The sequence below is a fragment of the Sylvia atricapilla genome, chromosome 1 (assembly GCF_009819655.1).
Source record: "Sylvia atricapilla isolate bSylAtr1 chromosome 1, bSylAtr1.pri, whole genome shotgun sequence".
Classification (NCBI taxonomy): domain Eukaryota; kingdom Metazoa; phylum Chordata; class Aves; order Passeriformes; family Sylviidae; genus Sylvia; species Sylvia atricapilla.
The window spans coordinates 124397053-124417467 of NC_089140.1; the positions used below are offsets into that span (position 1 = coordinate 124397053).

The 20415-nt window shown below is 40.6% G+C and overlaps 1 protein-coding gene across 1 annotated transcript in view; it reads right to left on the bottom strand.

Moving 5' to 3' along the window:
• PAG1 (phosphoprotein membrane anchor with glycosphingolipid microdomains 1) overlaps positions 1-20415 on the bottom strand; it is a 102553-nt gene that overhangs the window by 62227 nt on the left and 19911 nt on the right. Inside the window, exon 2 of the mRNA XM_066332794.1 lies at positions 14970-15029. The gene's annotated coding sequence lies outside the window, so the exon portion shown is untranslated. The remainder of the gene's footprint in view (positions 1-14969; positions 15030-20415) is intronic.

Genomic DNA, 20415 nt, shown 5'->3' on the forward strand with positions numbered 1-20415 from the left:
ATTCCCTGCTAGATCCCCAGGTTCTTCTTTGGCATCCCAAAATCTCAGCAGAGAACTTGGTTATCTAACATTAGAAGTTCAGAGTCTCCAGTCAGCTTTAAGGCGCAGTTCTTTTTTTCTACTCTGTAAATCCTGAAGGGATTGTACTTTTCCTTCCTTGCTAAATAGTAAACATTCCCCTTCCAGTGGGCAAACAAATGATCTTCTGTTGTTTATAAGACACTCAAACAATACTCTTGTTTACCTTTATAACCGTATTTGTGCAATCCCTAGTCTAGCTCAGGGAACTGAGCCGAAGGTGTTGCAGCTGACGTACAGCAGGCAGGAGTAAACACGCACTGAACATTTACAGGAGTAAATGCCTGAACACCCAGGGAAATCTCTGCCCAGCAAAGTACAGAAACAGTCACTCTGAAGTCTGAGTTTGGGCTAAGACAGCAGCAGCACACTGGATCTCAAGACAGTAGGTATCTTGAGTAAGCAAATTAATTTTACTCATCAACTCAGCCGAAACACTGGTTTCTGCCTCCAGGGAAGGGTGCAACATGTACTCATAAATGACTGTTTATTCAGTAGTGTTCTACTGCTGTATAAATTCCCCACCACCACCACCACCTTACATGAGGTATTTCATGATCAAAGTATTGAAATCAACACTGCTAAAGCAACATTATTTGAGCAGTCAAGTTAAGCGCAGGCATGTTTGAAGGATCAGAACTTAATGATTTTTTTTGGTTGTTTTTTTTGGCATGAATACAACAAACAGTTCAACATAAACAACTCTGCCCATGCAAAGTACAGAGGTCTGCTCAGGCAATTAGCACCTACAAGCACAAATGACCATTTGTAAGAATCAAACAAGTCATTCAATATTATTAGTTTATTTCATAAATAGACTAATTACTTCTGAAATAGCTGCTTTCTTAAACTACATGGCTGATATGTAACCTGTTAACCTTCATTTACCAGTTTGCATGTAAATGAATCCTACAAATCTGACCCAACTTCATTAAAACCAAGAAATGTCACACAAATCTTTGCATATGGAACTCAATGCCTCCAAATGAAAACCAGTCTATTGCTGACAAAAAGGCTGAGAGCGAACTAGTACCTCTCTCTATCTTGGTCATCTCACAGCCTCACCTGTGTGATGTGCATCAGCATACACCATAGAAAATGTAAAGCCTGTTAACTTGTAGGGTCCTTCTGAAAATGTGAACATATCCACTGCTCACACTGCTTTGTTTAAAAGCTGGTTCTAAATTTATCAAATACAGTTTGAAACTGAAGGTGACTGAAATGTTTTTCACTACTATTCCCTGCCTAAGAAAGCTGATGTTAGAAATATTTTCCAGCTGTGGGTTAAGATTTCCAGACGAACAGAGAGAGCAGGTGAAAGTGGGAGATGTGGGCTCCTGACCAAAAGCCACTGACAGGCTGCATTAAACAGCATTTGCCCAGGATGTGTCAGACAAGAGACCTGAGGCTGGGTTCCTGCTGCTACAGGAAACTGCCAGGCCAAAATACACTTGGCTGCTCTGGCATGAGTTTCTCTCCATATTGTTTCATTAATGTTTCCAAAAGGTCCAGTTTTGCTTCTGTATGAAAAAAAAAACCTCCAACCTTGCAAGTTTCAGCTCTCTCACTTTGCACCAAAATCAACTGTGGGGTTTGACCGGTCACAGCCACAGACAACCAGACTTCCAGTGCACCTCCTGAGCCATCAATGCACAACAGAAACTTCACATGAACTTTTTATAACATTTAATAAAAAAATTGACCTAAATATCTCCTCCAAACTCTGATGAATATCTGCCATACTTAGATTATTTTTGCTTTTTTTTCTGTGTGTTTTCCACATTCAGAAACATTTTTATGGTTTTAGGGTTCTTTATGGCATCAATAAGCTACATGAGGAATGGGACAGACAAAACAAAAATGTAACACAAAAGGTCTCTAAAATATGCTGTAATGTTGTCATCAACAGACAGTAACTACAGAAACATCATGGAAATAATACAGGCAATAAATTGAAGCTATGTGAATATTTGTTTTTATTTTCAAGACAACTTCTGAAATTATGAGATCAATTTGGCCTTGTTTTTCTCGCATCACTTTTCAAACTTGTCAGAAAGAAGTGTAAAAACACTGCAATCAATACTCTCTCTCGCTACCTGGATTAATAGATTTTTGTTAATTGCAGACGTCTACGTAAAAATACGTCTTACTATTCTTCCACAGGACTTTTACTGAGGATAAAATTCTGACCATACAAATAAAGTAACAGGAAAATTTTAACTTTATTTTTTAAGGGAAAGCTTACCTTGTAGCACATTTTCAGCAAATGTCATGAAAAGGTCTGATTGCTTCCAAAGGCTTTGATTTTGCTATTACGCAGCAACTCCTGACTGAAACTAGTAACCTTGGGGAGACTCTGAGGGAATGGGGATCACTCATCTTAGAAACAGTCTCCTCACATCAGACATGCTTTTTCGTACTCTATTTACTTTCAGGCTGGACTGCATGTAGTAGCAAGTCTCTGCAGCTCCAGCTAATGGGATGGGAGTTATCAGCTCCTCAAAGGTTCACACATCTCAGCTGTGGACTGCACAGCGGGACAGCGGCTCCCCCTGAGACCTGCTGACTCTGGTGGGGTGCTGCTCCACTTCACCTGGGTTCTCTGAAGAACATCCAACAGGGAAAAAAACAGAGACACAACCAGCCTGCATCGATCACTCACAGCTTTCAGACAGGGACAAAACCAGCAGAAGAAGCCTTAGCCAATGGATGGGGATTTCGTGGCATTTGACATTTCTTTCAATAGCATGAACTAAGGCCCAGTAAGCATGAAGTGAAGAATGAGTTGCTTGTCCTGGCTAAGCACTGAGCTTAGATAGTGGGAGAGAAACTAACAAGGAAAATCCCTGAAAATGCAGCATGTGTTGACATTTTCCAGCCTGCACTGACCTTTCCAGTACCATTATACTTGGCTTTGCAGAATAATTACGGTTTCAGCTCTACGTATCGATAAGACTCTCATTATCTGACTTCCATCAAAATCTTTACACTCCTCATGAGGGCAGAGAAAAAGGTCTGTGTGAAACAATATTCAGTTCAGTGATACCAAAAAGACCCCCACTCAGCTGCTGGGGTTAATTGTTCACACCACTGCGCTGTAACCTAGTCAGGTAAGTAGGGGAAGAGGCTGACAACTAACATGAGTATAATTCCTCATGACAGTGAAAATAGTAGGTAGCTAAAGAGCACAAAATGCAATATTCAGAGGCAGAGCCTAGAAAATGACCCTTGCAATCACAAGCTCACCTGCAAACCAGAAATTGTTTCACAGTATGTAAGAAGAGTCCAAGTTGATTTGCCACTCTGACCTCAGAACCTCACACTAATCCCTTGTTTAAGACAACTTCCAGGGTTATAATGGCTAGTTTTGTTTCTAGCAAACCTAGACATGCTTTCCTTCACTTCTCCTCCTCCACTTATTTCATATGCAAAGGTAATGCATTTTACTAGAGAAATAAGGAAGATCTACATTAAGTCATGTCTGCTTCAGCACTCAGTTGACTCCCCACCAGCTGGAATCTATTATTTGATTAAAAATGTTGTTGTGCCAGCTGCCATGCAGCACGTTTCACTTCTCTGATTCCAGGTGGAATTAAATCCATACTGAAATTGAAGTCTAGCATGAATCAGCCTCTTCTCGATACTAATGCATACCTGGAAAAAAAAAGCATCAAAATCCCACCACAAACCTAGCCTTCCTAGGCCTGGCCATCTCAATCTCTAAAGCAGGTGTTCAGTGGGGAAGAACTTCAAATTTCACATATTATAAGGTAGTAATTTCATAAAGCAATGTCCTAATTATACCCTCAGGTTTGTTTTCAAAGTGATCTTTCTTACCATAAAAACAAACCTAACTCCTCTTCCAATAGAACCAGTCCTGAAATTAAAGACAGTTGCTGAGTTAAAAATATTAAAAGCTTTTGTATCTCCCTGATACAGTATTTACTAGTGGAGGGTAATTATTAGAGAATGTGCCCAGAGTAAAAAATAATTTATAGTTAAGTCTGTTACTGCTAATTCAGTTAGAATGAGAGACTGTATTGGGCAAAAAGCCCGTTTAATTCGAGGGGGATTTCTGCCTGATGTGAACTACAGGAATACGTGCCAGGAGTATCTATTGTGAATAGGCACTGAAAACGTTGCTTAGCTTCTTGCAGTGCAAGAACATTAAAAGCTTTAAGGCAATTACTTGCAAAGGCATACTTACAAGGCCTCTTGATAGAAACACAGCAGTGACATATTGATAGGTCTGATTCTTACCATTCTCTTTTTCTGTTACCTCACAGCAAGTTGCAGACTACAGCTTCAGTAGCTCTGAAAAAGTCCATTGTTAGCCCTGAAGAAAGTGTATATTCAGTGGATGTTTGCAGCTTTTTCTGTTTAATGGATGGCCATAAAGTTAAAAAGTTAAAAGGTTTTGATGGCTACAGACAAGATACAATCTCTTAATATGAAGACATAAGAACATGCAGAGGTAAGGCTGAAAGCTGAAGCCTACACCCATTCTTGGTGGTGTCAAGGCAGAGACAGAATGCTCAATATTTTATTTAGAAGAACTAGATAAATATCATGTGAATATTTCACTGTTTAAAGCTATAAACAACAGTCAATCGAAATTCCCAGTGGCAATTATGCCATATATAAAACAGCTCAAAGACAATACAGTAGGCTTTAGTCACAGCACTGAACATAATTGAGGGGTCAAATCACTGCTGACCCAAGCTGCTGTGACTTGATGTTTGCTTACACTGAACAGAGGCTCTGAGCAGGGCAGAGAGTACCCAGTGGGAGCACTGCAGAAAGTGCCATTGTGATGGGCACCCTCGCTGGCAGTGTCTGCAGGGAAGTGGGTCCCTGCAGCTGGAGCCCCACAGGTGCTGAACTCCTCTTCAACTCTGAGCATGGATGCCCAATTCTGACTCTCCAGAGAAACAAAAATAACTGAAATTTGTTTCATCTTAGAGATCTTCCTTTCAAATCTATTTTAATTCAGTTTGGGAAAGCTTGACCTCATGCTTCTCATTTTGTGTGTTTAAATTATTTCCATTTCCAGACCAATTTTACTACTTTTTCAATAAGCAAGAAATGTACTATTTAATCTATTTTTAAAGACTGAGCTTTGTGTATTTTACCTTTTTATTCTACATCCTCTTTCACATCAGTATAAAGTATCATAGTACACAGTACTTCAATCCACCATCAACAAATGAGTCAACTCGACATGGATGAATTCCTCTTGTCTGTCACGCAAAATGGAGATCTCTCCATGCCAAAGACAAAAGCTTTCAACAGCACCTGCTTTAATGAGAGAGAATAACACCTCATCCAGAGATATCATGAAGATACACCACTGGAAAGGAACTTTAGTGTCTGCTGGGTACATGTGTTTCAAAAGTGTCATATGCAGTGGTATTTAAAATCATGATGCTCATATATACATAAAAAAGCCATGTATTGAGATATAGCATGATTTTAGGAAGGGAGCCTTGTATAATAGGAGTACAAGTCTCAGATTTGCTAACAGGCATTAAAAAAATTGATTCAATGGCAATTACAATATTCCTATCCCAAATAGTAGCTAGAATTTTATCCCACCCTACACTGGCATGTATTGTGTGTAAGCCTTACATTTCAATAAGAGGAAGCAAATGCTTTTAACAGTACAACACAGAGTACACAGCCTACAGGAAGGCTATTAAACCTCAATAAATATTTGCTGATTAAATACACTATTTCAACTATAACCCTTATGGAAATCAAAAAAGATACCGAAATTTAACTACATTTTACAAAAAACTACTGAGTAGTAACAGCTGTAAGATGTTTTATGTAAAAAAAAATCCTGTATATTTCTATTTCAATACCACAGGTGTAAAATCCTCTGTAAATGTTGCAGGTGAGGAGGCACTCTTTGTGATTCCAGAGTAAAACCACCGAAATCTGTACAGGCTGATGCACTCCCAGGAGGTGGGGCAACACACAGAGCCCATAACTCTGCCAAACACATCCCTGAATGTGGCAAAACCCACACTGCCCTGAAAACACAGCTCCTGATGATGCAGTCCTGCCTGAGTGTGCCCTCCCAGCCCAGGCACACACCATACCCTCATGTGAAAGCTGGTGCTCTACACAGTGGTGCGGGTGAAGGCTCCTATATCACTAATTTTCTGAGTATTGCCAGCCCATAGGATTGTGTTCCCTTTCTTCCATAATCTGTAAGGCAAAAAGTCACCACCACAGGGGACCTGAGAATGTGTGAGGATTAAACTGGTAACGTGGGCTCTGGCAAAGAGCTCCTACAGATGCCTGGGAAAACACTGAATAAATGTCCCATCCATAGTCAAACCTCCATTTCCCAAGCTCCTGATGTGCAGCAGTGCTGAACATACATCTGCAAATGGAGGCTCCAAGAGATGTGAAATACTAAGGAATGCTACAAGCCCTTATTTTCTTAAAAAAAGAGATATTTGTATTTCAGGACAGATATTTCATAATTATTAGAAATCATAAGGAACATTCCTTATTAAGGACATATACCATCATTTTTCACCTTTGTCATATGATAACATTTGTTTTTGTCACACATAAAAAAGTAAAAAAGTCTGTGACAGTTGTGAATCACTGAGCCATCACAGTTATATTCTCTTCACTATGTTATGGCAACATGGAATCATAGAATGACAGAATGACTGGGTTGGAAGGGACCTTAAAGATAATCTAGTTCCAACCCCCTGCCATGGGCAGGGACCCCTTTCACTCCACCAGGCTGCTCAGAACCCCATCCAACACAGCCTTGGACACTTCCAGGGATGGGGCATCCACAACTCCTCTGGGCAACCTGTTCAAGTGTCTGACCCCCACAGTAAAGAATTTTTTCATGATATCTAATCTATACCCGCTGTCTTCCAAGTTTGAAGCCCTTCCCCCTTGTCCTGCCACTACATAATCTTGTAAAAAATCCCTCTGCATCTTTTTTGCAGTCTCCCTTAAGGTACTGGAAGGTCACAATTAAGTCACCCTGAAACCTTCTCTTTTTCAGGCTAAACAATCCCAATTCTCTAAAGTTCTTATCCTAGGAAAGCTGCTTCATCTCCCTAGTCAGCTTGGTGGTCTTTGTGCTGGGGACCTCATCTAGCAGTCCCAGGCAAGGCAGAAGCACACTGGGGGCTGTGCTCAGTGAGAACAAAAAGAGGTAATTCTCACCTGGAAAGACACATTTAAATATTAAAAAAAAGTCCAGTAAGTGGATATGGATTGTTGACAAGGAAGTAGGAGGAAGCAAAGAGACCACATCAGTCAACACAAGAGGCAGTGGCTGTAACATCACTTAACCTACTTTTTTTTTCCGCCCCAGGGATTATGGCAGAGAAGACTCTAAGAAGGGATTTAAAAGGAGAAAATGAGGTTAAGTGTGTTGATGTCTGTCCACACCTCATCCTTAACTTCAGCATAGCAATGAATAAAGCCTGCAGATGCTGTTTTGAATACACAGCAGGTCAGTGACAAAACTGGTATTGCAAATGAATTGGAGAGGGCTGTGTGGACAGATGGGCCAGAAGGGCTTTGGATATGAAACCAGACTGCTTCTTTCGACCATTATAGAGAGAAATACATAAATATTACAGAAATACTCACAAGAAAACAGACTTCTTTTAACAGCAGGTTTGAACACGGTAGAAGTTACATAAGTCATATGTGAATCATGCTTAACAGTGGACTGAAGGATGGCATTGCTTCATGGCCACAGGCACCCCTAGGGCTGGCTCTAAACATGTCTCAGTCACAGACATCTCTGAAGGAAAAAGAACACCTTATTTAACAACTTTCATCGTTCATTTTTTAAGATCAAGACATCATTAACTATGTTGGTTGTTATAAGGAATTACTATCTTCCTATGACTCCAAAATATCTGTACATAACAGCTGGAAACTTCTGCTTTCTGTAACTGATCTGGTCTTCTATAAACTGATTTTCAAATGTACTCGCTATTTAGTTCTGTTAGAAAATATTTAAGGTAGTATTTTTTCTGTCACCTCCTTAGCCATTTACCAAGCTAAAACAGCAGTGGCTAAGGGGCTCATTTGAGCTCATTAGCAAATCTTGGTCTTAAAACACATTTGCCTCTCAGCAGACAATAGTCTCAACAGCAGTGCAGCCTTTTATCCAACTGACCCATGAGATGGACTGGTGTTTGCCATCTGCTTAGTACACCTCTGAAAATACCTGTTTGTTTGGTAAGGCTAGGTATTTTACCAAAGATATGTTGAAATTAGGTAAGTTATTGTCACATTAGGTAAATTACTGAAACAAGAAGGTAACAAATAGAAAATGGCAGCAGACATCTTCCCATACAAGGGCTTTTAACAGTGGTTTACAAATGAACCACTTTTCATCAAAGCAATTTTAGGAACACGACAATGTCACAAAGTTAAGAAAATCTTTTCTGCTGTGCTGCACTGTATTCGTGCAAACCTTTATGCAATACCTGTCGACTATCTTTGATTATTTTGCTTAGTGTTCTTCACTGTGTCCTTTAAAAACTACTGATCAGCACCTAAAAGGAAGCCAGGAGGTAACATACTAGCTAGCTATGTATCACTGCCACAAACTGATTGGAAAAGCTGGAGTCCCAGCATGCTGATAACATAAATATTGTGTCACTTCCAACCCAGTTTTTCACCCATTGTGAGGGATTCCACCAAGTAGAGCCTGGCTCAGGGAGACCAGCAGTGCCTTCCAGGCTCTGTGGGACACAGGGATGACATTCCCACTGACTCCAAGGCAGATGATACGTTCATGTGAAGACACGGGTGCCCATAAAGGAATTCAGAGTGTGTGTGTGTGTCAGCCTGAAACTGAAAACCATCCCACAACTGTGTCCCTGCACTCACACTACAACATACTGTGAGGTTTTTAGAAGACATAACTCACCATACAATAAAATAAGCCTGCAAAATATGTTAAATGAACCATGTCCTAAGAGTAGCCACTTCACTGCACTGACCAGAGCTGGAGGTTGGGCGAGCAGCTCTGGTGCACACATCCTCTGCCTCAGTGTCCTGAAGAGCACTCCAGGCTGGTGAAGCAGAAAATGTGTGTATTTATCTCTTAGTGCTTCATCTGGGGTGGGTACTCCTCTGCTGTCAAAAGCCAAGAGTTATGCTCCTGGAAACAGTAATCACAGGACTAAATCAGGAAAAGAATTCAGAGCGGCAGAGAAATGCAGTTGAGCTTTTGATGAACAAACCTCATTAACGGATTGGCTATCAACTATCCAAATAGATTAAAAGGATTATTATTAGAGCTGCAGTTTAACAGTTTGGAAAACTAACATTTAAAAGTCACTACATAACACTGTCACCTGTAATGCTATGCTGTAATTTGTTATTTAAAACCTACTTGTAAATACAAAGCAACTCTTGCAAGTTATTGGCTGCATTCAAAAGTACTGGTAAGAGCAAATAAAAATGCATCCTTTTTGGGGAAATTAAGTATTCTTACAACTTCATGTTCATACATCAGATAGCAAGCATTAATAATATGCCCATTGCAATGTGTCCAATAGCCTAGAAAAATGCTGGGTTTGCTACACTTTCTTCAGATTGAGTCAACTGAAACTGGGTTTTTTCAAATCGAGGAAAGACAGGCATAGTCAAACACTGTAATGCTTTCCCAATGCCATCATATGTCAGAACACTACATGTGAAAGTTCATACATTTGATTTCCTAGAGGACACGATTTTTCCCTTATTTTTAAAACCATACCATTTCCCGGGTTAAAAATACAAATGTGTGCATGTTTCAGACACTCTTATGTGTTGTGGACGGACTCAGATTGTCCCAGCTGAGTGACTTAAAATTGGATTTATTGTGATTCTTCATGATTGAAGAGGTCAAAGCCTTCCCCAAGAAAAAACAACTATAAGGTGTTCTGCAACCAGTTTAAGGAGTACATATGAATATCTTAGCTTCACAAGGTTAATGTGTGTCTTGGTTTTACTGTAAGTAACACAACCTTCTTATTAACCACAAGAAAGACAATAATTTTCATGTCCATAGAGTAGATATGAATGACTTTCTTACATTTCTCCTCCCCCTTCAAAATATGCAAAGCAAATTTTGAAATTCCCAATTCAATATATATCAAAGAAGAAAAAGGTTCAAAGTCAAGTCCTAGAAAGTCAAGAAATGCCAGAACAAATTTAGATCAGCTCCCTTGTGCTTATACATCAAGATGAAATATTTAATTACATGATGACATGCCATTTTTTGACTGCATTATCTGTGTTTTAAAGAACAAGAAACAAATTCCATAGTGGCCTGATTGGATCAGATGTTTAGATGTTCATTGCATTTCAAATATAATACTTCAGTAGTTATTTGTCTTACTGAGAGAGGTATGATATCAGATTAAAATTTTCCTAAGATTACCTGATAGTTTGGGGTTTTTTCAGTAGAAGAAACATTATTTGGAATAAAATATATCTTCCACTAGCAAATACTGCTTGATAGTATGCTGTGATCTAGTTTTGAATGAGCAAAACCAGAACAAATCTCATTTGGCCTGATTTTTTTTTTCAAACAGGTCTATCACAATGACTAACTTACCAAAATATCTCAAACTGCATTCTAAAAATACCAGCTATTTATTATTTTACTCTGCTGTACAGACATCAGTCTAACACTCAATCAGTGTAAGTGGTGATGAATCATGCACATTTTAGGAATGTCTTGGCTCTCTGAACAACGTTTGGGTTCTGAATCTTTATTGACAGAAATATCTTACTTCCAACAGAAATTTACATACAAATGTGCAAATCAGGGCTAGAGCAACAAGCCTGTGTTATGGCTAAGAGGTGTCTGGGCTTGGCTAGCTGCCTTCAGTGCCTACTTCCACCTTGGCTTGGATAATAGGAATAAAGATGAATGAAAATTTAGGCCTACAGTTTTAATAGTAACTATTTGTTATTTAAATTTCCTGTTCCACACTAAATGATTGCAAGAATGTGTGCTCAGAATTAAAAGGCTGCTCTTTAGCATCAGCACATTGATTTCTTGGGGTCCTTGCAAAGCTTTTCACATTGTTTCTGGGCTACAGCTCTACACCCCTCTAAACTGCCTGTCAGACATCATTTTTGCTTTATGAATAAATAATATGATGCCCAGGGGAAACGTTGGGCTAAGACAAAAAAATCAATATGTGTCTAGCACATATTAGGCAGTCGCTCAGCTGAAGTCTGTCTCAAATATGTGGAGTAATTTCAATAACAAAACAAATTCTTCCTACACTGAGCTTAAAAGAGGGTTATTAAGAAAGCACTACCACTATACCACTCTGTATCCTATTTGAAGATTAGTAATACTCCTCTCCTAAAATGTGAATAAATGTTCTGATTGCAAAGTATTTGGTGATCATTTGTGTACAGATTTCATATATTCATGCTACAGAAAAATGATAGCAAGTGATTTTTTTTTTATTCTGTTCCTCTTGGAGTGATGCTGGTGTACATCTGCGTAGTAAAGCTGTTATTACAACTGACTTGTTTGTTATTTTAAAAACATCTTCCAAAATCGCCCCCATTTTTTTTTTTTTTCCAGAGGACCCGGGATCAAAAGTGAAACAAAAGCAGGGTAAATTAATCATTCATGCAGCTCTGTAATCATCTTAGTCTTTCCTGCAACATGAGCCTATTTCTGCAGTCACTGCAGTTCCTGGTTCAGTCCCCACCATGCCCAGATGCAAACCCATTACAGGAATATTTGAATCACTCTGGTTCTACAGGATTTGTCAAAATAAACAGGCCTAACTCCTGTCAAGGGGCAGTTCTTAAATTTCTCTGCATTATGCCCGAGAAGGGCTGGTTATGTTAACTGTTCCACACAGGAAGCAGCATTGTAGGAGCTGCTGCTCACTTGCTCTCCCACAGCTTATTGAATTTGGAGAAGCTTGACTCCTACACTCCTTTCTTCCTTCCTCGTGCCTTCCATCACCAGGAAAGCTTGGGCTGTGCCAGGCAGCAGCAAAGCCCCTGCTGACAGCACATTCCTGCTCCTCCCAGTTCACTGATGGCCAGCTGGGCTGAAGTCTCACCCATCCTCACCTCCTCAAAAATGTTGCCTTTCCACCGTGTTGCTTGAAAACATAGATCTCATGCTGGAAAACGATGAGGAGATGGACAGGTTATTTTGAGACAAGGGGCAAGCTGCCAGTGCTCCTAGGAGTCCTCATGAAAGCCACAGGCACCCCAGGTTGAGCAGCACGGCCAGACAAACAGCAAAAACAAAGAGGTAAAGACAAACTAGCAAGCTGCAGTCAGACCCATGGATGACCTCTGAGATCCCTGACTCCAAGTTGCCAACATTCAGCCCATTGCTCTCAAAGAGGATTTTTCCACCCCTCTGCTGTTATCCAAACCCTTCAGGGCAGATCTTCCCCACGGGAGCTTGCTGACAAGTCGGCTCTCCCTGTTACATTCAGCATAATGAAAAGCACAAACTTCACGTATTTATGACCCTTTCAGACTGAGGAGCTGCAGCTGAGTGCCCTTGCCTGAGGGTGCCTACTCCTGCAGGAGAGCCAGCCATCTGGAAGGGCAACCTGAAGAAAGCAGAGGGAAAACCTGACATCTCAGGCAGAGAAACCTGCAGACGTGCAGAAGCTACTACTGATGGTGGCAGAGGGACAAGGTATCACAGCAGCCAACATGCTGGAGTCCATTATCATCAGCATGGATAGAAAAGGCTTTTGCCAACTCAAAGAAAGTGAAATGATAAAGGACAAGAAGAGAGGACATCTAAGAACAAACAAACGAAAAAGGAGCAAACAAAAGCCCCCAAGAAACTTGACCTAAAAAAAAGCCCATTAACAAACAAAATAGCCCCACACCCACTCCTCAAAACCCACACAGCCAAAAAGGAGAAGCCTGAGGTTGACACTTGCATGGATTTCTATTGATTCTAAATCCCTACAAACCCCAATGTCCAGGTGCTTGGTGCAAAACTGCCAGAAAGGAAACTGAAAGCAGAACAGTAATTGCCAACACATGCGAGCTGTCAGAGCTGTAAGCATCAAACCATGTATCCTGTGCAAAGTCACTCTGAAACAAGCACCCCTTCATCCTCTCTTGCTGCCTTTCTGGTGAGGGCCACCACCAGGTCCCTGGCAGCACTCCCATGCCAGCAAGCCCTCTCCAGCTGGCACCTGGCTCACACATTTTCCTTCAGCCACTGGCCTACACCTCTGCCATGCCAGCAGCAGGCCAGACAGCCCAGAGCAGGGACACTGGGAACATGGGCAGACCATTCTGAGCCCAGCCATGGCCACCACAAATGTGGAACAAACCAGTCCTGCACATTCTTTGCAAGATGTAAGTTACAGGGGATGACCTGCCAACACCTCTGCTATCCTGCTATAGAGACCTACCCGAGAGACCCCACCCTGCTCTTCACCCCTCACACATCCCTCACCTCCCTGCTACACTGTGCTGTGTTAAAGCCATTCCTGTACTTCTAAAAAAATGACTGCACATGAATTTCTGCCAGCCTCCAGGAGACGGGGCCACTTGACCATCGACACCTTACTCATGACCACTCAACTCGCATGTTCTTACACTTTTGATGCTATTTAAATGAATACTTAAGCTTCCTAAAACTGACACTGGCTGTAACCTCTTGATGTTGCCTTTGAAAGCCACAGGAACCTCAGGGAGGAACCTCCCAGTGAAACACTAGACGTGTCTGTGCGTGCAGTGCCTGGAGATGTGGTTCCTGACAGCCTGAACAAAGTCCTCTGTTCAGTGACCTCTTTTATCACCCGTCACACTTGCCTTCTCCATCTCTATCTGAAGGTACTCCGAACCACACCCATCAAGTCACCCATGGAGGGGTCATTTGGTTTGGTTTTTTTTCACAGCCCAAAATCTGCCTGGCTAAAGATTGATACCAGTTCACCACCAACACAGCTGGTTGAAAAAGGATCCTGTCATCACCTTCCAGTCTTGCTCACAGCCAAACAGCTGTTTCTGGGCTGTACTATAAATCAGAGAAGTACATCCAGATTTCTGAAAGACCCTAGAACCCAAATAAAACTTTTTCTTTCTCAGCTCTAAGGTTCCCAGCTTTTAACTGAGATGATAATGCTCTGGACCTACAGTTACCCTCAGATGGCACTGTGTTGCTGTCTAATGCTGATGGAGTATTACATGGCATGATAATATCCGTTCACAAGTTCTGATTTCCTCTGCAAGAGTTCAGATCATGCAGGTCCCTCGGACACGCTTCAGAGTCATCAACACATTTTTATTGCGAACAGATTTTGCAATAAAATTTCTCAACAGAGAAGAGAGAGAAAACCCTCAGCCTTCAGATGTGTTTCATTTCCTAATCTGAGTATCTTTCACTGAAAATGAGAGTTCACAAGTAAAATGCTTCACCTTTGACAGATTTTAAGGCAACTATCACAGACCTCTAGCTTCCACAAGGTAAGACATCAGAAGCATGAGTGGTAATAAATTGATTTTACATTAATTTTATCTCCAGGAAGACTGGGATGCTGAGGGGTAAGGAACAACTTTCTGAATGACTACACACAAACCCATATTCAGCAGATTTTACCTTTCAGCTGGGACTGGTACTGCAGCTTCTTAAGACACAAATACAAGAAGTGCATATTCAAAATGCGTCACGTCTTTGTTTTATCCACACACAGTGGCAATCTCACACACCTCGCCAGGGACGGTGAAACTGTAAGCAACAGTTTCTGTAAAAGCTACTTGTAACATTGCTGCTAATCAGTTCAGGTGCTTAGTACTGGTATTACAGGGGTCTTCAGAAAATGAGTTAACTAAGCTGACCACCATAGGAAACAGAAGGCAGCTGTAAAAATAATTACCTTGTAGTCTCTGCAGGGCTTGATGTTCACGTAAGATACAGTATCAACAAATGATTCCTCCTAGGCAGAAAAAAAATCAAAATAATTCACAAGTCTCAATTCAATTATGCCAGACTTTAAGAATAGGAAAATATACATTACATTCTCTGGTTCATCAAATTAAAAACCATATCCAGAGAAAAGCACCTGAGGAAAATGTTCTCTTACTATATTAAAAACACCCAAGAGTAACTAATACAGTCTTTAAATTCCTTTTTATTATCTTTGTCTGTAAACTATCTTTTGGCTTTTAAAGACCTGATAAAATTAGGCTGGAAATTAGGACATTTTTATTCTCTCCCCTATGCAATGTTGCCAATAATAAAAATTTCATAGACCAAATCAGAATTAAAGGCTCCTATATGTAAAGTTGAGTGGTTTACACTCATACAGTGAAAGGATCTTCAGAGAGATTTCCATAACTGCTTGAGCTTGATAAGTAGAAACTCACTGTTACTTAACAATTGTACTGGTTTAATATCTAAAGAAAAAGCATCCATGTCAGTGATGAGAAATTTACCAGAAACAGAGAGAGGTAAAGAGGCTGCAGACTTTCCCTTGGCACCAGCCTTGGAACACATACTTTTGTTTATGGGATAGCAGAAGGACCATACAGTGGCATTTGTCCTGCAATGCCTACATAATAAAAACTATTAACTTTGGACTTTGTTTTTTTCCCCACTGCTTACATGAAAAATTAACTAACTCGGTTTGTAAATTGACTTAGCTAGAAGAAAGTACATTCCATTCCCTGGACATTTATTTGAGATTTAAAGGTTCTTACACTGTTAACTTTATAGGGGACTAGCTCACTAGGGTATTTAAGACTGGTTTAAACCAAAATTAGAGCAGTAAATAAGTTAGGCTGTGCAATACTAACCTGTAAGATTAGGAAATACAATTAACATCAAAGTAAGGAGAAACAGATATAAACCAGATTATTTCTGAAGGAATATGCCATTTCTTCTACACCATTAATTTTCAGAAGAGACTCAAGTTACTAAAGCAGCTTAAGAAATCAGAGCTACTGTCAGGCTATCTGCTTGTTCAGACCACAGAAGGATATATTGATTCGATTACTTTCTTTTGATGTAAATCCAAATAAAAATCAGTATGAATATATTACAACTCAAACTCCATGCAAAAAGGTTTTTTTTTCTCTTTAGTAATCATTAACCAGTTGTTTTGCTCATTCATACCCGTGTGTGTGTCACATGCCCCCCCACTGTACTGGTGTAGTCAACTAAAAATAAAGCAGTGCATGCTCCTGGAGAACTGTTGCTTAGCTACATTCTCAATTATCACAATGCTGGCCTTACCCATTCAGTGACAAGGTCAAAGCAATTGTTTCTTTACTTTAATGATGAAGTATCCTGTTTATAAAAATCTTATCTGTTTCCTACTTGGTAAAATATTGCACATTTCAGTCAATCATTGCTGGCAAGTCCCCCAGAGAGACACAGTGTGAGAACATAACTGGTAGTGTTCATATTTGCCCTTAATAGAGAGGGGTTTTTCCACCCCCCCAACCCCACCCCAAACATCAACTACCTCACACTGACACACAGGCAACCAATTATACCAGCATTTGTTTTTCTTTTCTGCTGTGGCCAGGCAAATACGGCAGAAATGCAGTAGTTGTATATTTATTCTTATTCTTCCCATCCAATAACAAGCATAAGTAAAGTGGCAATTTTTAATTAGCATGTACCAAGAGTCACTGCTGTGGGAAAGCTAAAGCAAAGTAGGATTTCCCTCATCACTTGTAAACACAAGAACTTTTTGGATTTTCTTTGCCTTTGAGGGCAGGTGTTCAGCTGCAAAAACTGCAATTCTCCCTAGGCTAGTCTGGGCTGCTGAATATTTCATAGCCCCTGAGAAATGCAGCTGTAATCAACACGCAAATAATGAAATGGGCAGCAATAATAGAGCAGAGGTAAAGTGCACCATTAGAAAGCATCAGTGCTTTGACTGCTGCTCCAGTCTTGCTATACCAATTTATCAGGTTATTTATTTGATAAAATAATAATGCCATCAACTATGAAAAAAAATTCATGTTATGCCAAAAAAACCCCCAGCAAACCCAACAAGTGTCTCGGGTGGCCAACATGAATAGCAAACAGAAAAAAGTCAAAAAGCTTGTCAAAGGAGTCACATTCAAGACTGAAACTCCATTAGATGTATTAATCACGTGCCAGTTACACACAGCCACATTTGGGTATCAATAGAAAAGTAAGTTTACAGAAGTTACTTAATTGAGGAAAAACTTCATAAATATTAAAATAAAAGAGACAAAATATTTTGGGAGCAATAAACATGTTCATCTTAATCATATCTTGCAGAATAACCTATCTGCTGTCTTAACTTCTTTGTAACAGGATCTTGAGGTTTGACATTCAGAATCTCAACAGTTTACGGTGTCCCTCCTCTATTGCTGGTAAACCTCAAAAGACAGCAAAAACCAGCAGTGGCATCACTGTAACAGCAATTCCTGAGGATATGATAAGGAAGTTCATCCTAAAAAAGAGGATTGAGCAAGTAGTAGTGATACACATTGTAACTGGGTGGATATCAACATGTACCTATTAATTATGCAGGAAGGCCCCACAGAAAGTAGTTCTTCACCTCATTTCAGATACCCAGCCCAAAACCTGACTGTTCCTGACCTGCCCCAGGTTCCTGAGGAACAAAGCACAGACTCCTTGTACAAACCTAAGTTAATGCCACCAATAAGGCTACAGTGGTTCTGTGGGTAAAGGGGCAAGTTCATACCCAGTGATCCAGGTGGATAGATAGTGAGACAAGTTACCTGAGTATCGGCTATCAAGAAGAAGATCTCTAAACATCTTTATGAATTTGGATAGAGGTGTGACAGACACAAACTATCTATCCCAATCTGCATTGATAAGCATGGATAGGTTAGGAAATGCATTTCTTACATGTGGGAAAGGGCTCAAATGACCTCCTTCAGAGCAAAAGGAGTGGTGACTGAGGGAAGTATGGTCTAAGGCATGGTTTTTGCCCACCTTATGGTTGGCCATGTATCATTACCACAGGTGAATTCCACTGCCAGTGTCCAGACTGTAAAATAGAATAGAACTGAGTATTTCAATTGAAAGGACCTACAACAATCACAAGTCCATCTGCCTGATCAGGGCTGACTAAAAGTTAAAGGCATCATCCAAGTGTCTCCCAGACACTGAGAGGCCTGGGCCATCAACCACCTCCCTTAGGAAGCCTGTTCTAGTCTTTCACCACCCTCTTGATCAAGAAATGCTTCCTATTGTCTAGTCTGATCCTTCCTTGACACAGCTTTGAACCATTTCTCATGCATCCTATGACTGAATAACAGGTAGAAGAAATCACAACTGCTTTTCCGCTTCCCTCGCTCAAGAAGTTGTAGGGAGCAGTGAGGTTGCTCTGCAGCCTCCTTTTCACCAAACTGGACGAACCCAAAGTCCTTAGCTGCTCCTCACTGGACACTCCTTCCAGCCTTTTCAACAGTAAAAAGCTGGTGAAAACGCTGTATTTCAAGTGACTCTGTGATGTGTAGCTGTGGAAAAAAGCAGCTGAGAAACAAGCAGAGGCTGAAGAATAAACATCATGCTCCAGCCTTGCTGTCTGGAAACACAGCAATCTCCTAAAAGTGCCATGCAGCAGGTGGATGCTCCTCCTATGGGCCAGAATATGCTCCAGTGCAGAAGAGCGTAGGCACTGTCTTCCCAAGCCCACATTTTCCCAGGTAGCACTGGACAACCTGCTGAACCACAACTCCCATGGCTGCACAATCCTTCCTCATCCTCCCTCCAAGCAAGGGCTGACATTCAGAGCTGCCTCCCAAGAGACACACAGAAGTAACACGCCCAAGTTGTAGGCAATTCACAGAAGGCTGGCTGTGCCTCCATTAGTTAACTGCTGTTACCCACAAGAACATGCTGAATGTTATTCCTAGAAGTTAGAGGAATGTTTGGATGCAGGTCTGTTGGCAGGTTCACGTGTAACACAGCACATGGCAAATAGAAGTCTTGACAAAAGCCTGAAGTTGCACAAACACCTGTGGGAGCAGAAATCTAACAGCAGTGGAAAACAGAAATTGCTACATGCTTGGAGAAAGAATCTCTCCATGCAGGAAGTTTTCAATTTATGTCAGTCTAATAATCTCTTACATGTTTCAAAAAGTAATTCGTAGGAACTCAAAGAATCTAAGCAGATTGTGAAAGAAGTCAAATTGAAAAGAACATACCTTCTTCCTTCAGTGCCTTTGTACTTGCTACATTCTCTACAAGGACATTTTCATTTTTACTTCTTGTATTTCCATTTCTTTCCTTACCAGCAACAGATACAGATTGTGGACATGTTTAATACCGCCAGAGAAAATATGGTGTACACATGTTCAGTGCAGCAGGGGCAAATGATCTCTCTCCAACATCTCAGAAACACATCACCTGTCACTCTGAAAGAAAATGGTGTCTCAGGGTGATACTGCACTGGAGTAATTCACATGCTTTGATAATTAAAGTACTCCTCCTAATGTTATCTTCCATCTGCTGGAGCAGATATCACACAGATACACCTTCCAGCCACATAGGCCCTCCAAAAATTCTTTTTAGCTATCAGACAGCTCAGACATAACTAAGATGCCCTCATTCTTATTCTCCTACACTCCCTCCTGCAAATATCCAAAGATAAATTACTCAGACAAACTCCAAATTGGACTTTAAATGTCACAGGAAAATCTCCTGTAGCTCATTTTTCCTTTCACTTTTTTCCCTGAGATGAAAGAATTTTATTAACTCCCTGGGGATCATGTCTTCACTCTACTGTGAAAAAGTACATGATAGACAGAGACAGACCCTGAACAATCTAAGGCTGGTGAAGCTGCTTTACACATTTATCCATTAAAAATTCAAATATCTATTTCAACAGCTGTGCATTTTCTGTTATATCACTAATCCTCTTCCAGATATCAGCATCACAGTCCAGCCCTTCTATAAAATGGTAAGACTGTGGTGATACAGGCTGCTGTAATTTGTGAGGTGTCTCATTTCCTTTGATTCACATATCTAGAACTAGTCTTAGAGGAAGGATGATTAGGAGATACACACACAATTCTAGCATCAAGGGACTCACAAACCATGCCCAACTCCCAAGTGGGGCTCTCACTCCCCAGCTAACTCTTACAAAGCAGCAAGGCAGGCAACAGTTCACTGCTCATGTACTGCCTCCTCCTTGGGCAACTCACTCTACTGGGAATCTTGTAAAATTTGTAGCATCAGATTAACTCTTCCCAAGACTATGTATTTGTGTTTATGTTGTGAAAAAGGATTTTGAAGACATTCAAACTCAAACTGGCATTTTGTGATGATAGGAGGTGAGGCTAGGAGTGGTGCCACTTTTCCCTTTCCTG